This window comes from Ursus americanus, chromosome 21 (genome assembly GCF_024610735.1).
Source record: "Ursus americanus isolate L20-20 chromosome 21, mUrsAme1.1.p, whole genome shotgun sequence".
In the NCBI taxonomy this organism is placed as follows: Eukaryota; Metazoa; Chordata; class Mammalia; order Carnivora; family Ursidae; genus Ursus; species Ursus americanus.
In genome coordinates, this window is record NC_142147.1 from 874695 (window position 1) to 895749 (window position 21055).

The window sequence follows — 21055 nt, forward strand, 5'->3', positions numbered from 1 at the left end:
GGCCCACAGCCTGCCAAGCCCTGCATGACACAGTGACAACATCACAGAAAAAGATACCAAGGTTCTAAGGGGCACACAGCAGGCAAGAGCAGGGATGTGATTGAACGTGGCTCTGCTGCCCCTGCAGATGGATGCAGGGCCCTCTGGGGAGGGCAGCTGGCCCCAGAGCCTCCGCCAGATCAGTCGGTCCTGGCAGGGATCCAGCAGCACGAGGAGGGACGGAGAGTGGGCGGTTTGATGAGGAACCATCATTTGTCAAGGGGTGAGGAGGGGCGGGGGAAGGAGCTGGGAGAGAGCACAGGAGAGGGAGAAGAGCAGGGCTGTTGGTGTGTCTCAGGAGACACACACCCACATCTCGTCCCAGCATCTCCCGAGGTCCCCTGGACCCTCCTCCAGGGCATAGAGCACGGGAGCAGGGCACGCACTCTGTGCAAATAGGAGCTCTGGACTTGGTCCAGAAGCCTGGTTCCATGTACCAAGCCCCCAGTCCCCTGAGTCTCATGTCAGGACAGAGGAAGCCCCTGGAGGGGGGACTCTGCTTCCCTGGGGAAAGCAGGGCTCCCTCCCTTCTGCGGTGAGCATGGAGCGTTTTTTCCCTGGGACCTTCCCTTCTTGCTGGAACGTGCCTGTCCCTTCCCCGTGCCATCCCCGTGCCACAGCTTCCAGGGGCAGGCCAGCAGAAGGCCACCAACCAGCCATGTCCTCCCCACCCATTGAGCCCTGAATTTGAGCCCAGCAAGCTGGAGCTGCAGGGTGGGTGTGATGCAGGAGAGCTTCCTGGAGGAAGCAGCCCCGAGAAGGAGGCCAAGAAGGCTTTCACTTCTCAAGGTATCTTGCCTAAAAAGAGAGGCGTCCGTGTTAACCTGGTTCAGCACCCAGCTGTGTGGGGCTTTCTCACACACTTTCACTTCCGTGACGACAGTTGACCGGGGGAGGCACAGCCAGGAAGAGTGGCCCCAGGGAGAGGCCAGAGCTGCTTACAACTAAGCCAGAACTCTCCCTCCAGTGCTCCTTCCCAGAGACATCTGCTCTGGGTGAGGCCTCGGTTGCTGCTAGCCAAGGGAGGGGAGGGGGGACAGCTCCTGGGGAGAAGAGAGGCCTCTTTGAGTGCCACCGACCCTTGCGGGGGGTAATCTCCAGGCTGGCCGTGGTGCCCGTGGACTCCGGGTCATACGTAGCGATTGTTATGGGGCCAGAGGTCAGACTGCAGTGGGCGCTGGTGAGATTATCATTATTAAAGCACCACGTGCATGTTCCACGTGCACAGCTGCGGGGGGCAAACCTCTCCTCCCCAGGGTGATCACCGGACAGCTGCCCACGATGGGGGCGGGCGCCGGCGGGGACGCTTCTCGTGGCATGCTGAGCTGCGCTGTCATTTTCGTTTGCAAGAGTGAGCCTCTGAAACATTGGGCTGGATCACATCACACCTGCACGCGTGCCCTCCGAGGGCTTCTCCTCTCTCCACTTGGCCTCCCCCCTCACTCTTGTCCTTCCAGCCCCCAGGCCTTTGCCCGTGCTGTTCCCCCCTGAGACCCTTTCCCTCAGGCATCCGCCCCGCTACCCCCCTTACCCCTCTCTTTCCCCCTGCATTTTCCCCTTTCCATTTATTGCAATGGACAAACTCAGCATTTCCTGGGTCTCCATGTGTATCTATCGTCCCTCTCCTGTGTCACAGGTGTGCTGGCTCCGCTGTCTGCTCACCGCCGTCCCCTTGGTGCCCACGGCAGTGCTGGCTCTCAGGGTGCTCAGTACTTGATGTGAGTGAATGCCTCCCATGCCAGAGGAGAGTCAACCACCCCACACACAGCGTGTGCCTGCTGACGCCGCTGCAGGGACCCTGGGGACAGCTGTGCTGCTCTCCAGACCCTGAATCTGTCATGACAGCCCCTGTCAGACAAGGAACCGAGGCCCTGAGATAGAGGGTGACTTGCTGGGGTCACACAGCAAGAGGGCCAGGGCCCAGAGTTGGACTTGGGGGCTGACTTTCGGCCCTCGAGGGGAAGTGTTCAGAGATGACCTGGAGGGCACCCACACCCACAGTGGGGAGCCCTGTGGCCAGTTACTCTGGGCATCTGGGGTCCAAGCCTCCTAGAGATGGTAGGAGCTGGACAGGTCACTTGGCACAACCAAGTGAACCTGGGTGAGACCCTCCCCCATTTCCCCAAAGTGGCCAGCAGGGGGTCTGGGTCGGAGGTCAGCCTAAGGGCTGGTCCACAGAGAGGCCTGCTTTGGTTGAGGACATGGAGGATTTCTGGAATCCCCCTGAACCCCCCTCAGCTGTGTTGACCTCCAGCCCCCAACCCGGCAAGGTCAAGCCCTCTGGATCCAGGGGCCAGTTCAGAACCTAGAGTTGAGTCCGAGGTGGGGTCAGGTAGCTAGAGAATGGAACCTCCCTAAAGCGTGTCCACACGGGCCTCAGCTTCCTCCCAGGCAATGGGGACAAGGATGGGGTGGCTCCCGCTAGACCCGGCAGCCTCTCCTAGCCAGAGGGCATCCCTGGGGGGTCTGCGGGTCCTCTCCCTTGCAGCCCGAGGAGTCTCAGTATGGACAGTGACAGGCAGCAGACCACAGGAGGGAGGAATGGCCCCCTCTCTTCCTGCCCTCTGTTCCCAGTGCCCACTTGGCCACGGGGCCCAGGGCTCTGGTCAGAGGTGTGCAAACCCCTGCCCCAACTGCAGCACTGGTGGGTCAGGGGGAATTGGGTGTGGCACCCGTGTGGGCTCACCAGCTGGGACTGGCATCTGGGAGAACTTGGGCAGACCCGTCCTCGGGTACAGCCACCTTTGCTCTAGGCGGGAGGGCCTGGTCCTCGCTGGGGGCTCAGCAGTCCTCTGGTGGGGAGAGGGGAGCCCCAGGAGGCCTGTCCCCAGGGCAGCGCAGGTCTCCCAAGTGGACCTGACACTTTCCTCGGGACACAGTGCTGGGGGCGTCACTGGCCGCAGCAAGCCCTGAGAACAGGGACATGGGATTGTTCCCCAGGCTGCCAGAGAGGACAGGGCAGATGGGGCAGGATGCGTAAATCTACTCTAGGCTCCTTCCTGGGCCTGGGTGTGGCTTCCCCCAGCCGGCCTTTAAGGCGTCATCAGACTGATTGTAAGATGAGGACACAAATCAGAGAGGCCAGGAAACCTGCTCAAGGTCACACAGCATGTTCTGGGCAGGACCCCAAGGTGGGACCTCAAGAAAGAGACCCCTTTTGCATCCACCACTCCAGATATGAAAGCTTCGCCCAGCATCCCACGCCCCCAGCTGGACCCTCCCCGAGCCCACGGTGGGATCTGCTCGCTCCACCCCAGGGAGCCCAGGCAGGTGCAGCTGACACCTGGATCCCGCGAGTCCCAGTTGATGCTGGCAGAGCGCTGCCCAGCCCAGGGCCCCTCCAGCGAAGCCCCCTCTGCTGGCTCCTCCTGGGGAGCCCTTTGAAAGCACCCACCGTGGCCCCGGGTTTATCACTGCCCACCACCAAAGTGTTCAAAGTGGTTTTGAGCGCCACTCCCTGCAGCTGAGGGCTGGAGAAGGTTGTGGACCTCTGGTGTGGTCTCAGAGGGGTGGGTGTGGAAAGGGGTCCCTTTCTGAGAGGAAGCAGTGGGGGGCCACCTGCCCACGTGGGGTTTGCAGCCTTCAGGGGACAAAGGTACAGATGAGCCTGTAGGTCGGACACACGGGGCCGACAGCGGAGTGGGGCCCAGCCCCACTACAGCCCTTACCCTAATGACGCGGCCTTGTCTGTGGTGTCCTCGACCCAGGGAGGGGAGGGAGCCTGAGGGCCTAACGCTCTTGCTGGCCGTGCCCTTCCCCTGGGTCCAAGGAGCATTACGGACCTTGTGAAGAGGGACGAAGGTGCAGGGGGAGGAGGCCCCGGAGGGACAGGAGCAGTTTGGAGGAGACTGCTCTGCGGACATGGCCTGGGCAGGGGTCCATGCTCTGCCCTGCATGGCCTGGCGTCCCTGAGGCTATCTGCTCAGCCGTGAGGCAGCAGGCTGGAGAGACCATGGCCGAGGTGGGAGGGCTGGGCTGGTAGCCCCATGACCCCTCAGGCCTGTCTCCATCCGTGACGTGGGGACGACAGCCCCCAGAGGCTGGGGGGCCTGATAAAGGATGGCTCCGGCACAGCACCCGGCCCCAGGGCCCGACTCCCCCTCCCTCTTGTCCCCCCAGCTCCCCATGCTCACTGCCTCCCCGGAGCTTGCCTGTGACCCCCTGCAGGCCCTTCCCTCAAAGGCCACTTGGGGCGGCTGAGAGAGTCCAGTGGAGAAGGAACTGGGCAATTTACCCCGCCCTGCGGCTCCCAGAGCTTCCTCCTTCCCTCCCAAGTTGGGGTGCATTTTGAGTGTTGTGGAAAGCCCCGACCTCGCAGACCCTACGAGGGAGAGTGGAGTGGGAGGAAGGGCCAGCGGGAGGGGTAGGAGGGACGTTTGCCCATTGTCCCCTGGGCTGCGCCCCTCACTGCAAGCTGCCGTGGCCTCGGATCTCAGGCCAGCCCGACGCAGCCCCAAACATCCCCGTACGAGACTCGGGGTTTCCTCAGAAATGGGGCCCCTCTGTTGCAGGGCTGGGCGCTGGGGTTCCTCACAACTGGGCTCCCTTACTAAGAGACGAGACCCAAGGGTTCCAGCACCCAGTCTGTGTGGGGCTCCACCGGCCAGGGCGTGGGACCCCAACGCTCAAGCCTGGAGCTCAGAGTCAGAGCCCAGACGGACAGCAGTTGGCCTCCTTACTGCCGCTGACCGTCCTCAGTGGCCCCTGCTTTCTGCCACTTCCCTCCCGGGGCCCTGGCTGGAGGGCATTGTCCTGATGTTTGGCCAGGCCTGGACACATGGACAGACAGATGTCCAGCCTGGTCCTGCACCCTACCACAACATTCTCTACATCAAGGTTGGGACCATACATCCTAAAAGCGGGCGACAGGTGACAAAAATGCAAGTCAGAGCCCCTCCCCACCTTCGTGGCCCTGAGGGTCTTCACGCTTCCAAGTGCTGGGAGGCCCAGGAGGCCTCGAGGGGCTCTGCTTGGCCCCAGCCCCTCAGTCAGCCCTCCTTGTCTGCAGCGAGAGGGGCTGTCCCCACCTGGGGGCTCTCCGGGTGGGGCTGCCACCCAGAGCTTCAGGGCAGAGGGTGCAGCTGGGGCGAGGGAGATAGGAGCAGGCAGCTTCCTGTCGGAAACCGAAACTACCAGGTGCTTCCCGCCCGCCCGTCCTCCCGGAGCCACCCAGAGACAGCTGGACCCACAGTCCTGCAGCCCAGCCTCCACCCGAGGATGAGGACAGCGGGGCCTCGCCTCTCAGCACAGGGCCCCTCTGAGCCTCCGTGCACCCCCAGCCTGAGCCCTGACGCCTGCTTTCAAAGTCTTTGAGCAAAAATAGGATGCAAAATACCTTAATAATTGTTAACTTTGAATACCTGAGAAAGGATCAGATTTAAAGAAACGTAGCATTAAAGCCAACGGCACTGGCTTCTTTCTCCTGTACTCTGGCTGTGGGAATACAGAACATTCCATGCGCGGCCCCCGTCCACAGGCAGGCTGCTCTGAGTCGGTGGACCCGGAAGATGGGAGGGACAGGTCGGACCCGTTCACGGCAGCTGGGCTTCCACCGTGCTCCTCAGTTGTCTCCCGCCTTGTCTCCGTGGCCCCTCTTTCATTTAAACTATGAAATACTTCACACGCACGTCACCAAGAACATTCAGGGCCAGCCGCAGCTCGTGGCAGAGCCGGTCCCTCCCCTCCGCTTCTCTGCAAAAACGAATTATCACAGACGTAGCGGCCGCCCCCAGAGGCTGCCCCAGCCACGAGCCCTTCAAGCTGGGCTGCGGGGGGTGGACCCATTCGGCCAGCCCCAGGGGGGCCTGGACCGAGCTGCTGGACCCCCAGCGCCTTCTCGTATCTTCCTCTGTAACGTGGGGCAAGAACACGCCAGCCCTTAGTGCCGCAAGGCTGCAACCATCCGAGGGACTGTGCTTATCTGTGTGTGTCCTTCCCAGAGACACTGTGATTTTCAGTATTTCAGATTGTTACATAAAATATCAAGTTCTAGGTGTTCTTCCCCAGTTTTCTCTCCATGATAATGTGACATGGCGGCTGGCTGAGCTCTCAGGCTCCAGACCAGGCAGGGCTTCAGGTGGAGCTGAAGGTAGACTCCCCACATCTCCAGTTGAAAGGCCTTCCGTACAGCGTGGACGCGTCCAGCGAGGGCGTGGATGTTTCTGGGGGTTTCTCGTGGTGGAGACCATCACCGGCCAGAGAGACGAGGTAGGAGGCAGAGCACAGGGTGGGCTGCCTCAGCTGACCCAGGCCAATCCTTTCTGAACATGGGCCTAGTGGCCGGCCCCATGAGGCCGTGGGCATGTCCAGCTGCAAGCAGAGGGGCCGGGAAGCCTGCCCTCGCTCTGACACCTCCCCTCCTGCTCCTGCCGCGGACACAGTGGAGGGAGGCCAGCTGGCGGAAGACCCCGGCGTCCTGCAGGTGTTGAACGGTGTCAGCTCAGGAGCACGAGGCCTCCAAGGACGCGGGGAAAGCCCGTCTGAGTGACTGGGGGGGGCTGCCTTGGACCCTCTGTGATGCCAGCAGAAAGAGGCTCGCAGGGGCTTCTGCGTCTGCCCAGTCGCTGCTGAGCCCCCGTGGCATCCCCCACATCGTCCCACTGCACAGCACAGGGGGCCGTGGCTGATGCTGGGGGGGGTTGGACATGGCACAATGGAGGGGACACCCCCATCAAGCCCGTGATGAGGCCAGCGATACATAGCAGCGCTGCCCAGGGGCCTGAAATGCCTGCCTGGGGAGCAGACCTGAGTGGGACCGGGGCCTGCCGCTGCCCGGACACCGGAGCAGCCAGCAAAGGCTACAGGGGGCCCTGCGGCGGGGGTGTCATCATAAATGGTGGCACGGCCGTCACAGTGTTTCTGGGTGCTGAGCTCTCAGGAAAGTGATTTCCCTTCATCCTCTGGCCTCCGTGAAGGAGGCACGTCAGCTTCTGTACTCAGTGCCGTGGCACAGAGACCGCACGGCCTCCCTCGGTGACGAAGGCACCTGTCCCACACTGGACGCCAGGGACTATTCTCAATGCGTGTCTCTGCGGGTTTTTTAATTATTTTTGCCTGCATGTCCCCTAAACTTGCTTTGAAAACACCAGGTTCCCTTTAAGGCGACATCTCTACAAACCGGCCTGACCCAGCTCAGTCACGCCCAGCGCCTGGGCTGCTGCTTTTTGGTGGATGGCGGTGACCTCGAGGCCACTAGAGACGCTTGCAAAGGTGACGGTTAGCTGCAGCCCACAGCCCGGCCGAGGGTTGCGAGAAGGGCAGGTCTTCACACCCGCGGCCGACCTCGTGCGGACATGTGTGGACACGTGTGCGTGAGCAGCACCAGGACGCCCACCTGTTCCACACACCTGCTCTGAGCCGTGTGGCCCCCTTGGCATGAAACACAACAGTGTGGGGGAGGCAGGACCGCAGTCTGGGGGGAGACACGGCGCCGAGAACGTCCAACCAAAGACCACACACAGGCCCCTTGACGATGGTGCCCGGTGGCAGTTCCCAGCACCTGAACGCTGTTGTTGAAACAGTTGAAGGTCATGGTGTCCAGCATACCGTGTATCTTATACTGAAGACGGGACCTATTTTCATGAAAACTCTGAAGCTGCCGTTTAGCGCACGTAATTAGCACAAAACCAAACGGGCAGGACTCATCTTCACTGGGGGCCATCCCACCCAGACTGTGAGCTTTCAGTCCAAATAAGCATGTTCGTAAATGACCCAATGGTCTCACCTGGGAGTTCCAATTCTGATATAAATGGACCGATGGAGGGACAGGTGGACGGATGGAGAGGGAGAAGGTAGGAAGGCAAATCCGAAGTATACCTTTCAAAAATTTAAAAACAATTCTATATGAACATAGAGCAAGCCTGTGTCAAAAATGCGTCTCCCTGATGAACGAGAAACTAGCAGGAGGACACGGTGCATTTAAACCCCATGAAAGCAGAACGCCACCTGAGACGTTACAGCAGAGTCAGGAAAACAGCCTTTTCTACCAAACAAAACTAGTTTGCAACTTGGCAATTTCCTGCCGTGAACCCGTAACCTGGAGTCTGGGTTCCGATGGAAGTATCTAGAAAGTGCAGAGGCACACCCCCCGAGGGCTGTGGACCCTTGGCTCCCAGGGGCCCTCCTGCTGCCTTCTCGCGGGGTGGGACAGCTGCTCCCGGCTGAGGACGGTGGGGAGGCGGGGAGCCTTGCTGGGTTCTGTGCCCGGAGACAAAGGCCTGCGGTCAGACTCCCTGCAGGGCAGGTGTGAGGTGGAACTCTAGTCAGGAGAGGTGAGGTGAGGCACGGAGACATGCAGACCCCAGGCCCACGCTCTTGCCAGAACCACGTGGCACTCGAGGACCTCGTTGATTCCTCTCAGCTGTCTTGCTGGTGACCCAGAAAGTCTGGTCACGTGCACGCAGGTTTTGAAGACCCTGGATGTAGACGCTGTTGCGGGGGGCTGGCCCCGGGGGCCGGCAAGTTCTCCATTTCTTTTCCCTTTTGATTCCGAGGACACCCCTGCAGGCCGACAGCTCCACCCACAGTGCGAGGAGAAGGGAGGTCTGACAAGTGAGGAGCCTCACCACCGCTGTGGCTGGGCCAGGCCCCGAACCAGCCCTGTGCCTCCCACCCCTGCCCGCGCCAAGCTGAGCCGCTACCGTCCGGGATTCGGCAGGAGGCCGTTCTCACCAGGGTCTGAAGTCTGCCGGTCACTTCCCCGCCGGGATGGTGCCAGCAAACTGGGTGCTCCAGAAGCATCCGCCGGGAGGGCAGAGCGCGGAGCTAGGAGGCTGAGAACAAGGAGCCAGGCACGGCGGCCTCCTGCCGCGTGGTCCCGTGCGCGGGACGCCAGGAGCCGGCACACCCACGGACAGGAAGCGGGTCCCCGGCGGCTGCGGCGAGAGGCACCGGGATGACAGGTCAGGGAACAGGACCCTTCTGCGGGAAGAAAACGTCCTGGAGCCAGACGGGGCTGGGGGCTGCACGGCGTTGTCAGGACCCTCCCTGCCGCCGCATCGTTCATCTCAAAATGGTTAAAACGGGCAATTTTCCGTTCCGTCTTTTACCACAGGAAAAATAATTCTCTTAAAAAAATAGAAAATAAAACCACAGCAAAAGATGAGCAGTTACTCCAGGACTCAGGGCCCCTGCCCGCCGACCCTCCCGAGCATGTCCTGCAGGCCGCGGGACCTCGCCAGCGGCCTTGCTGGGGGCGCCCTGTGCCTCATCCCTGCATCTGGGGCCTGGGGCGCCATGACCTCCCTCCTGCCCTGGGCCTCGCCTCCAGGGCTGCTGTCGGGCGAGCCAGCCCCAGCATCCTACCTGCCTGTCCAGCCAGCGTCTCCGCCTGGGGCCTCTGGTGGCCTTTGCGTTAGGGCTGAGGAGGAGGGCACGGAGACTCCTTCCCTTCCGTCCTCCGCAGACCACAGCGGCCACAGGTTTGTGATGTGGGGGGTGTGCCCCAAGCTCACCTCCAGAACAAGCAAAGCAAGCCACATCTGTGTGCAGAACTGGGCAGGGCACTGGGGACATCCTCCCAGGGTCATGCCAGGCCTCTGTGCTGGGGCTGTGCCGAGCACCCCCACGGCCAGGGAGACGCGGGGGGGAAGGTGCTCCGCGGGGCTCAGCAAATGCCACTCCTGGAAATGTGGTTCCCAAAAACCTGGATGTCCGTTCTCAGTCCTTTCAAGTGGACCTTTGGCCCCACTGACTGGCCTGGGCTGCAGGCCACTGCCCAAGGACTGGGTGCCCCTTCCAGGGCGTGTCACGGGCCTGGCCAGGCCTCCCAGAAGCTCCATGCTGAGTGCAGCCGAGGCCTCCGCAACCTGCACTACACGGTGCTTCTCACGGCCCTGGGCACACGGAGCAAACTCGAAACCCACTTGCCTTCAAGTCCTAGGTCAGCAGCCAGACACCAGCTCCAGGGTCAACCGCCCCCCGCAATCCGTGGACCACTGACGCTTCTGTCAAATGCAGTGAAAATGTCTGATGAGAACAACCCTCCGCTTGCCCTCCCTCTCTACACAGCTCTTGTCTTCTGTCCTATGCGGATTTTCTCGGTGTCTTTGCACATCCCATGACGGCAGGTTTAAGAAAGCGCTGGAGACACCAGGCCAGAATGAAAATGAGGGCGGCCCCCGAGCACAGCAGACATGGTCTACACCTGCTCCCGCCACCTGCTCACGACGAGACCTCAAACAACTCCTGCAACCCCTCGGCTCCCGTGACTTCCTCCGTCAACGGAGCTGAGTTAGAGTCAAACTTCAGACCAGCAGGGGAGGATGAGCACGTCCCACGTACGGGCTGGGACCCATTCGTGCTAAAGATTATTCATTATTCATCTGAAATCCAAATTTAACTGAGCACCCGTGTTTTTATTTCCTAACTCTGGCCTCCCCGCCCGTAAAGGCTCTGAAGCCTGTGCCCAGTAGGGGTGTGTGCGGCAGCAAGCCGTGGAGACGCTGACAGCAGCATGAACGGTTCTGGTCCACATGACAAAAGCCCAGAGACGAGTGGAACTGGTGCTGAGGCAAGGCCACCGTCCAGGACGCAGGCTTTTCTGCTCTTCCTGTTCTACCATCTTCCTCCCCATGGCTTCCCGGCTGCAAAGTGGCTGCACCACCTCCAAGCATCACATTGTCGGCACACAGGTTAGAGCCCCTGGTGGTTGACGGTGGGTTTTGGAGGACTCTCAAAGAAAGCCGGGACTGGAAGGAGTGTGCATGCCCAGGGCCTGAGACGGGGCTTGGGGGCTGTCATGGTGGCCTGCAGGTCTCGGATGGGAGGTGAGGACAGAGGCCAGAGGCAGCATGGGCGTGCTGTCCCCGTTAAGCTCAGGCACAGGAGAGAATGTTCTAGAAGTAAATTAGCACGATGCTGTGATTCTCAGAGAAGCTGCAGGGGGAGCAAGACAGAGGGAAACCCAGCGAAGGAGAGAGAATCAGGAGAGGAGGGTCCCGGGGAAGCTTGAAAAGATGACAAAGAGAACATGGGAACAGGGAAACACTGTTGTCCAGGCCCCGGGAGGAAAGGCTGGCTCTTAGTTTAAAAGTTCCAAGGAGGATGGGTCTGTTGCCCCCTCGGGTGACGTTCAGTAGAAACCCGTGGGGCCAAGACGAGACCCTTTGAGGACAAGCCTAGGGCCCCAGGTCACTGCTCCCATTGCCTGTGCCCTCGGGAGGCCCTTCAGACACAGCGCCATCTCAGCATGGGGGCCAAGGCCAGTGTGGCCCTCCCCTCGTCCTCCATAGCCAGCAAGGACGGCCATCGGTGGGGTGGTCGTAGGGTCACCTGCGCCACGGACCTCGAGGTGCCAGAGCTGGGTTGATAGCGCCACGGGCGCAGAGGCCGCCAGGAGACAGCAGAGAAGATGAGAAATCAGAAGCCGGAGAGTCCTGGTCTGGGAAGGAGCCTCGGGGACGGGGACAGGAGCCCCATCGTGGTGAAACAGCCGTCTGGGAGTGAGGCATCGGCAGAAGCCTTGGTTTTCCTTCAGAGAAGGGCTGGCCCACGGTTCGTCCTCTGTACTTTCTCTCTTCCTCTTTCTTCCTGCTGGGAAGGCAGATGTGATGTCAGGGGTCACGGCTATCCGTGGGACTGTCTGGTCACATCAGTCAGAGCAGGGCCAGTTGGTCCCACAGGCCATTGTCCTTGGCACCGGGCACAGATCCTGTCCCTGGAGTGGCTTCAAGTGACCCCAACCCCTTTATCAGTGGAAACAGGGTGGGCCTGCTCATGTCTGCCGGAACCTGACAGCATGAGGCCAGTTTTTCACCCGGTTCACCTGAATCCCCTGTGCCCTAGATGGTGCCTGGCATGGCATGGGCCCTTGGCTCACAACGGTCAAAAAATGAGTGCCTGGCGGGGCCTGGCTAGGGTGAGGACACACAGAGGACCCACACAGTGGGCCCGTGGCCTGCAGTGGGGGCTGGCAGAGCTCTGACCCGATATGCTGCGGCCTGTGTTCACATAGCCTCCAAAGACAGCGGTGGGCCCAGCCTCAGTCTCCCCATCTGGAGAACGGGGAGTCCTCCCTTGCCACAATCAGACAAGGCCCCTACACTTGAATGTTTCTGTGTGGGAGTCCTTCCCTCCTCCCCACCACCACCATCCTCTGCCTGGCTTCCCCAACCCCCGGAGATAAAACTTCTCCTTCCCTGCACGAGGAGTTCCCCATTTGAGGTGACCACAGCACCCCCCACTTCTCCCCGGAGTTTCAGGTTCTTAGAACTATTTTGGGTCTTCTTCCCCACGTGGCCCACGCTGGGGCCTTCCCTCTCAACGGGCTCCGCCGCGGCTTCCGGGGCTCCCTGCACCCCGAACTGTCCTGCTGGGGCCTCGCGGGCACACCGCGCCTGCCGTCCGGCCCCTCCCCAGCCCCTGCCCCTCGGGCAAGGCGGTCGTGCGGAGGCTCAGAAGGTGTCTGCCTCTGCTCCGATTCTGAAACGGCTTTCTTGAGATAACTCAAGTTGGGTGCGTATGAGCCAGCGGTTTTCAGCAGAGCTGTGTGGCCAGCAGCGCTACCTAATTTTAGATATTAGGTATCTAAATCCCCACCCCTCCTGCCCCCACCGATGTGCCTTCGTTCCGTGGCTCCACGTCGTCTGGACGGGTCACGTAAGCGGGAGCCTGTATCTGGCTCCCTTCACTCAGCGTCGGGCTTCCGAGGTTCACGGGTGTTGCGGCGTGCATGGGGACCGTGTTCCTCTCCGGCTGAATCGTAATCCACTTGGACTGTGCCACCTTCTGAGTTAATGTTGCTCAGCGGGGAGGGTGTGAGAGCCTGGGTCAGCCCAACCCCGTTGCCGACATGCTGTGTGTCTTGGGCGAGCAACCCCCCCCCCCCCTCTGGTTCTTGGCCTGCAAGCTGTCTGGCGGGGCCGATGAGAACAGCCCCACGGGACTGGCACGGTCAGTGGGGGATGTCTGCAGAGGGCCCTGCGCGGGGAGGTGGCGCGACCTCCGGGCTATCATCCTCTCTGTGCTGAGAATGGCAAGGAGAGGTGGACGTGCTCCTGCCCGTTGGCGCTCTGTGCCCAGCACTGTCATCCTCCTCACGTGCCAGCCTCGACAGCTGGCCGGGGACGCAGCCCTGAAAGGCCGCACTGTCAGCCCGGGGCGCCCCGGCCACAGGGGCGGAGGTGTTCTGGGAGCAGGAAGCAGGGGCCGTTCTGACAGGGAGTCCCCAGGGAGCAGGCTGGGTTTCTGGACTCGTGAGCGTTAGAATCTTCCAGAGCACTTGACGGGAACAAAGATTCCCAGGCTCCTTCCAGAGACCTGTCCTCCGTAGGTGTGGCCCCCAGCTGCCCTCGGGCACGGCCACGGGGGCCTCAAATCCAAGGGGCGGCTTTCGTTCCAGGGGAGAGCGTGCTCAGAGGCGTGGCCTGGGCTCCAGGCTACCGAGGATTTGGGGGTGAGCCGACCGCCGTGCGATCCAGTGTCCACGCTGAAGGTAAACTGCCGTGCTTGGGATCACGCCATGCCGCACATACTGAGGCTGGGGGCCTTCCCGCCTCCACCCCTGGACAGCAGTAGGGCCAGCTGCTGGGGTCTGGCCCCGAGGCCCCCAGGGAAAAGCTGGGCAGGCTGTGTCCATGCGGCCGGGAGGTGGGTGAAGGCCTCCCGCCCATCGAGGTCGGGAGGCGAGAGCACTTTGACCTCCCCCCGGGCCTTCAGGCTGTGCCTCCGCGGGGCGTCCCAGTTCTGACTCAATGCTTGCTCTGTTGTGCACAGAAGCGGCAAGGCTCTGCTTCCCCGGCACCTCCCCACCCCAAGGCTCTGCTGGCCTCTGGGAGCTGGGGTCAGGTGGGGGAGAGAGGCAGGAACCTGGGCAGCTGCCCTCTCAGATGCTCTGGGCCACGTGGCTGACACCCCAGGGCCCCTTCCCCCCAAATTCTCGGGAGACTGTATATCGTGCTCAGGGGCCCGCCAGTTGTGGCGGAGGGGCTGGGTCACCAGGTGAACCTCGGCTGTGGGGTCGTCGGGATGGAAGGGCCTTTGTGGTCGGCAACACCTGTGAGGTGTGTGAAGGGTGTTACACACGAGAGTCAGGAAGGAGCAGGACTTCGTGGCGTCAGAGGGAAGAGAGGGCGGCTTGTCCCAGGGACAGAGGACCCCCCGAGTGTGCAGGACTGCCATCTGTCCCCTTCTCCCCGTCTCTGGTCCTGCCTCCCGTTGGCCCACGGGCTCAGCTCCACACACCGGGACTGGCTCCAAGGCAGCCGGGTCCTGGCGCCCCCGGCTCCACCACACGGCAGGAGGGCAGCTCTCCCACACTTGGTGTCCACCCCAGGAAGTGTTCCGGTGTGGCCCGCCCGCCCAGCAGGTCGTCCGGGGGCCCTGTCTGGTCAGGGCCCCACCCTGTGGCCAGAGGGCGGTCTGTCTCCCGAAGAGGCGGTCTGGATGGCGGTCTAGACGGCCCCAAACAACACGTCCCCCCAGGCCGCGCTCACATGCTGTCAGGAGATGGGTCCCCGTGTGCGGCACACGTAAGGGGTCCTGCTGGGAAGGCCAGAGCCAGGGTGGGAGCCCGTCCCCTTGAGGGAAACCCAGAATACTTCACGCTATTAAGATTCATGGGATGTAGTCGCAGCAAACAATCCCAAATGTTTATTTTCCCGGGAGTAAATTATGACTTCAACAGGCAGAATTACAGTCCCCGGAGCCACAGAGCCGTGAAAGCCATCAGCAATCACACAGCCGGAAATAGAAATCTCAGCCTGTCTCTGCCCGGCCACCCGGCCCCCACCCCCGCCCCAGGAGCCCCCAGCCCACCCTGCACGCAGACCCGCCCTGCTCTGCCCCGTCCACTCACCTCACGGAACCTGGAGCCTTGCAGGCGAGGGCAGAGGCCTCGGGCTGTTCTAGAACTCCACGTCTCTGGGGGGCAGGGCCTGGGCTTCAAGGGAGGGACGGGACGCTGGGCGCCGTGGATCGGGTCTTCATGCCTGTGTTCCCTTCATCGGTCTTCCTGCACCGGCGTGGGACCCGCTGGCAGGACGCGGAACCCGCGGCAGGGGTGGGGCTGGGGGAGCAAACCCATGGGGGGTGGCTAACCCAGGAGAGGGGGCAGGTGGGCCAGGATGGGGGACCCAAGGGCTTGCATCCAGGCCTTTGTATTACCCTTTGTCTCACGGGGGCCCGGGCCGAGCAGGGAGGCGGCTGTCGGGGGCTCTCACCGCCCACGCCGGCCTTTCCATGGGGGAAAGACCCCCCAGAGGTCACCTACCCCTTTGGACCCTCCGCACAGAACTGGGCCGTACCTGGAAGATGAGCAGAGACCTGGACATGCTGCCTCCCCTCTCTGAGGCTGTCTCCCCGTGTGTGAAGTCGGGGGTCGGGTCTCATCTGTCCATCTCTGTGCCCTGCCGTTGAAGGTCACAGACCAAGGAAGGTCAGGTCACCCAGACAGCTGTGGACAGACTGAGGGACGAGAAGGGCAAAGGGGGGGATCCAGGGAGCCAGCGCCGTTATCTGAGGCAGGAGTGACAGGACCAGATTCTCAGCTGTCCCGGGGCCCTGCAGGAGGAGGCTGCCCTGACGCTAATGGCCCCACCCCATTATCAGAGCAGGCGATGCCTGTGGGCTTGGAGATCACCCACCCTGCACGGCGCCCATCTCAGGCTGGCACCTGGGCCTGCCCGCCCCGGCACCACAGCAGGCTGGTCCGTCAGTGTGGCTCTCAGAGCCCAGCCCCCAGCTGTCCGTGGGGCGGCCACAAACCCACCTCTCCTGGGGCGCCGTGGGGCGAGGCTGTGTGCCGGCCAGGGTGCCACGGTGGCAGGGGACAGAAGCCCTGCTGGGGAGCCCAGGCAGGACGGGGAATGTTCTGGCTTGGGTAACAGGCTGCAGGGAGGGCAGGCTGTGCTGCACGGGCGGCCGCGGGGCACAGCGGCCCCCAGACAGACGGGGGTCCCCGAGCTCCCGAGCTCTGAGGCGCAGCCAGGGGACGGAGCCGCGGGGAGTGCAGAGGCCCCACAGGCACAGCTGACCCTGGCTCTCGCCGGGGAGTTTTGGAGGAAAACCCTAAATGTGCAGGAGTTTACGGTCTCTTTGGTACATCTTCCTGTGGGACGTACCTATTCGTACTCTTTGCCCCTCCGTAGTGTGTGCGTGGGGTCGCTAGTCCTCTACCCGCTCGGCCCCGCAGGGCACAGCCGTCGATGCTCGGGGGCTGAGTGTGTCCGTCTTGCTTCTGGGTTTCTGGGTTTCCTTCATCAGAAGCAAGTATCACACGGACGCCTGGCGTTCTCTTCTGATACTAACCCTGCTTTGTTCTTCACATTTTATTCCTTAACACATGTGGAGTTTCTTTTTCAAAGTGAAGTGAGGAATATATAAGATCATCCCCCAAAATGGGACAGCAGGTTGGCCTGACACCACCTGCTAGGGAAGTGCATAGTCCCTGGGGATTTAAACGCCCCCTCGACCTGCGGACATTCCCTATGATGCGGCCACGTGGTCACTCGTCCCACAGCGTGTGTCCACGGCCCGCCCGGTTCTCATCCAAAATGGACGAAAGACAAGGGAGAACTCCGAACTCATCTTTGGGCTGCAATGGTGAGCCGGTCGCAGTTACTGTCCACACGCTGCAGAGAGGGCGTGTGCGAGACTCCCCTTCAGTAGGGCTGCGGGGCAGGGAGGGGAGGGCGGGGGGATGAGGCCTCTGCGTGGCAGAAAATCAGAGAAGCCGAAAGTGGGGTCACAGCCAGCCACTGGCTGTCCTGACGCCTGCTGGGCCCCTTCCGGCCCCTTCCAAGGACCCCCTGTGCCGTGACGGGGTCTGTACCATTCACCTGCCGCTGGAGAGCCAGTGGACCTCCACTCTGCTCCCCTGCTGGGGAGAGTAGGCCGCCCGTAGTGTCTGGTGGCCACGGTGGTTGGCGCATGTCCCGTCGTTCACGGTTACACCGTGCTGTTTCCGTAGGTCCTCTGATAGAGAAATCTGAGCGTAGAACTGCTGGGTTGACCTACAGCTCTGGATAACCGCTGCCAACGTGCCCCGTGGGGAAATAGTACCAGCGCACCACGCCCGGCTGCGTATTTTCCTTTTTAAAATGTGACCTTTTTATGGGTGAGAAACAGTGCCTGATGACCTACCCACGGGCCTTTGATCACCAGTGAGGTTCAGTGTTCTCCCACAGCCCCGTGGCTTCGGGCCCTCCTTGGGTGAGCATGAGTCTGTGGAAACCTTCCTTCTCTGACTTCATCTGGGATCCCTCGGCAGAGTGGGGACGGGAACCCCAGAGAGCCGAGGGCTGCAGACGGGGCAATCGTCCAGTGCCCGGACTGCCCCAGCCCTCCGGCAGCTCCCTAGCAGCGCCTGCCCCCCCGCCCCCAATGGCGGCCTCCTCCTCGGGCAGCTCTGTCTTGGTTCCTGCCTGCAATCTGTAAGGGAGATGGGCTCCCCTTCCGTGGCCTCCTTCCTGGTGACCGTCTATGTGGTGCAGACATGCTGGCAGACGGGCGGGCCAGGGGGTGCAGGGTGTGACTGGCCAGACAACGGGCAGAAGTGAGCCGGGGAGGGCCGGCAGCACAGCAGAGAGGGACGGGGTGCACCCCCACCCCCACACGAGTCCTGGGTCTCCCCGGGCCCCTGTTTCCTCAGCTGCAGAAACATGGCACATGACCCCCACAGGTGGTTCCAAGGTTGGAAGGAGAGGGAGGTTGAAAAGCACCCATCGCACGCCTGAGCAGGTGGGAGAGGGCGGGTGGCGGCCCTCTGCAGGAGAGCTCCGTCTGCTGAGTGCGCTAGGCTGGAGCCTGTATTGGGCCCAGCCCGGGACCGGGACTTAAGCAGCCTGGCTTGGCACACACGGTAACTAGCCATCTCACTGGAGAGCTTGTCTTCACAACTCTCTCAACGTGACTGTCGCCCTGAGTCTTTATTTGGTGCTCCTAACTACAGCTTCGACACAGGTTAAAAACACACATGACGGGAATAAAGCAATGGCAACTGCAGGAGGAATGTGCCAGGACTCTGGGACTCGAGGCGCCCTGAGCCAGGTTGGGGGAGCCCCGGGGGGCATTGGAGCCGGGTCTGGCAGGGTCTGTCCAGGCACGGTCAGTGCCCACACCCCTCGCCTGCCCACATCCCTTGCCCCTCTTCTGTGCATGTCCTCTGGCTCCGGGCCACGGCCACCCCCATCTATGGCCCCCCTTGGCCGCTGTGCGGGAGGACAGTCTCTGGAGCAGCCCTCACCAGAAGGAACAGGGGTGCCACACACATGCTCCAGTCCCTGGCCCCTCAGCAGGTTGGCACTGACGGCTCTTCTGCAGATCTCATGGGGTGCCCAGAGGACAAAGCTTCAGTGGCCCTGAGGGGATGGGCTGTTTTTGTGAGTTCCTTCCATTCCCCTGCCCAGGACCTCCTGGTAACACGTCCCAGCCATCCGCTGGCCTCCTCCATGTCCTCCTCTGGGGGAGCCAAGGAAGACAGTGCCAGCCACTCATTCGGGCCCTGCCCCTAGACCCGGCATTTCACCCCCCAGAGCCTGTGTCCCACTCTCAGAATCCAGGTGGGGGTTTAGCTTGCCCATCTGCCCACCTGCGTGGCGGGTCCCCCTGCAGGGCTGGTCTGAGCACAGAGGGGGAACCTGCCTGTGAATGGCTTGTGACATGCCTTGGGTCCCTCTTTCCCCAATTGTGACCTTAAACCACCCACAGTCACCTGGGGGAACAGGCATCAGTGATTGCGTAATGCGGGATGCTGGGCTGACCAGTCTTTCCAACCCTATCTTGGGGGAAGGAGCCCAGACAGAGCCTGGCTGACCCCAAAGGGAGAAACCAGTGATGGCAATCTTGTCTGTATTTGAAGTTTCAGTATTTTGCTCACCATGGATTTTTTGTCAGTGATTGTAATATTTTTAAATATCAGGTTAAAACATATTTTATCTTGAATACCGAATTTTTTGGTGCCGCCTTAAATTTTGGGCCTGAGCGTTGGCCACCCAGTCCCGATCCTGCTTGCACAAGTGCCAGAGGTGCTCCTGGTGCATGGTCTAATTGGGGGTGATCGATAAGCCACCATGGCCCTTAGACAGCTGAGATGAAGACAGACCCTCTGGAAAGGAAGGCAAATAATTAGACTGCTTTCGGTTGCAAGAAACAGAAACTTTGGATAAAACCAGCCTGAACCTAAAGGAAATTGATTATTGAACTATAGCAAGTGCAGAAGTACGTGGGTTTCAGGGTTGGCTGAGCAGCTGGACATGCCCCGAGGGGCCGTCCCTTCTGTCCACCTGCCCCCATGTCAGCACCATCCTCAAGCTGGTAGGCACGGGCAGTGCCAGGTCCAGGTCACCTGGAGACCCCACGGGCTGGGAGAGGAGAGGGCAGTTTCTCAGGCGGGAGCCAGGCAGGGTTTTGGATCACATGTTCATGGCAGAGCCAATCACCGGCAAGGGGAGGAGGTGAACCTGCCTGTGGGGGTAGGTGGGGGGACTGGCCAGGCAGGGTGCAGGGCTGGGCAGGGTCTGGGAGGGATGGATCCCTGACCCCTGTGGGGGTTGTGCTTGTGAGTAAGAAGAGGGGGATAATGGTGGGGGTGGGGCAGTGGGCCCGAGGCCCAGGCAGGCAGGGTTCCCCATAGAGACCCCAAGAAAGCTTTTCAAAGGTGGGCCCTGGGTTACAGGAGAGCTGCCTTTGTGTGCCCAGAGGGAGGTGCCTTCCGTCCTTGAGCCCCTGGCGCAGCCTGCTTCCCTGTTCTGGCGCAGCGTGCCCCCCGCCCAGCCTGGTGCTGCAGCCCTCATGCCGGTAGACAGGATGATCCCTCAGCCCCCCTGCCTTCCTGCCGTGTCTCTGCCCAGGGCTCCAAGCGGGGCTTCCCTTGGCAGGAGGGGCCGATCCTGGATAGGAGTTGAGCTGGTCTTGGGTGAGGGGCCAGGAGGGGAGAAAGCCAAGAGATGCTCCGGGTTGGGGGGAGCTTCCTGGCTAGAGCCCCAGCTCCGTCTCCGTTCTCTCCCTGTGTGGACAACACAGGCCCCAGAAGCTGGTGTCCATACCAGCCACAGCTGATGGCCCGGCGCTGACCTGTTTCCCAGCTTCCCTCGAGGGGCCACTGCCTCTCACTTCTCAAAAAAGGGCCCACGTGTCCCAGGCTGGGCCCAGCCTTGGTACCCCACCTGCGCCTTCTTGCTTCAGAAAACACATCATTTTGCAATTCTGGCAGTTTTCAGTCTTTTCTTGCAACAAGATTGAAGAAGGACTGTAGACTGGTCAGCTGATAAGTCACTTTATGACGGGTCACTGTGTGGCTCGGGCACTGAACTGTCCGGAGGAGGCCACAGTGGTGTCGGGAGCACGGGGGCCGTTCGTCCAGATCTGTTTATTTATGTGATTACAAACTCATGACAGGAATGGGGTTAATGTCTCCTCCTGCCTTCTCCTGGCACGCACTCGCGTGCAAACCACTCAGACAACTCTGCCTCATCCCTCTTTTTTTTTTTTTTTAAGATTTTATTTATTTATTCGACAGAGATAGAGACAGCCAGCGAGAGAGGGAACACAAGCAGGGGGAGTGGGAGAGGAAGAAGCAGGCTCATAGCAGAGGAGCCTGACGTGGGGCTCAGATCCCACAACGCTGGGATCACGCCCTGAGCCAAAGGCAGACGCTTAACCGCTGTGCCACCCAGGCGTCCGTCATCCCTCTTTTTAAAGCCCATATTTCCAATCAAAATTTACTTTTGTCATTTATTAATTCTCTGACTGTATCATGAACTCACATTGTTTGCATTAATTGCACACTGCTAGTAATTATACTGACCATCCAGTCCAGAAGACAAACAATGTTTAACACAAGAAAATATTTAAATCTTGATATTCTGTTTACCCAGTTTTGTAGGATAGGAAAGTAAGAGATTTTCAAACTGAAAAGATATTAGGATAGAGTTGTGTCGGGTCGGACAGACACGTATAAACCAAGAGCGAAGGGAGTGGTGGGGACGGGGGGGGGGGGGGGGGGGGGGGCGGGGGCTGCCCTTTGTTATGCGTCCACTGTGTTTGAAGGGTCTCTCACAGCTCTCCTTTAGCCTGCTGG

The 21055-nt window shown here is 61.1% G+C and overlaps 1 protein-coding gene across 5 annotated transcripts in view; it reads left to right on the plus strand.

The window, feature by feature from the left end:
- CBFA2T3 (CBFA2/RUNX1 partner transcriptional co-repressor 3) overlaps nt 1-21055 on the plus strand; it is an 84984-nt gene that overhangs the window by 3913 nt on the left and 60016 nt on the right. Inside the window, exon 1 of one of the 5 annotated variants that reach the window (XM_087870372.1) lies at nt 13388-13471. The exons of the other annotated variants lie outside the window; for them this stretch is intronic. The gene's annotated coding sequence lies outside the window, so the exon portion shown is untranslated. Of the gene's footprint in view, nt 1-13387; nt 13472-21055 lie in introns of those variants that run through there. 5 annotated transcript variants of the gene reach the window in all.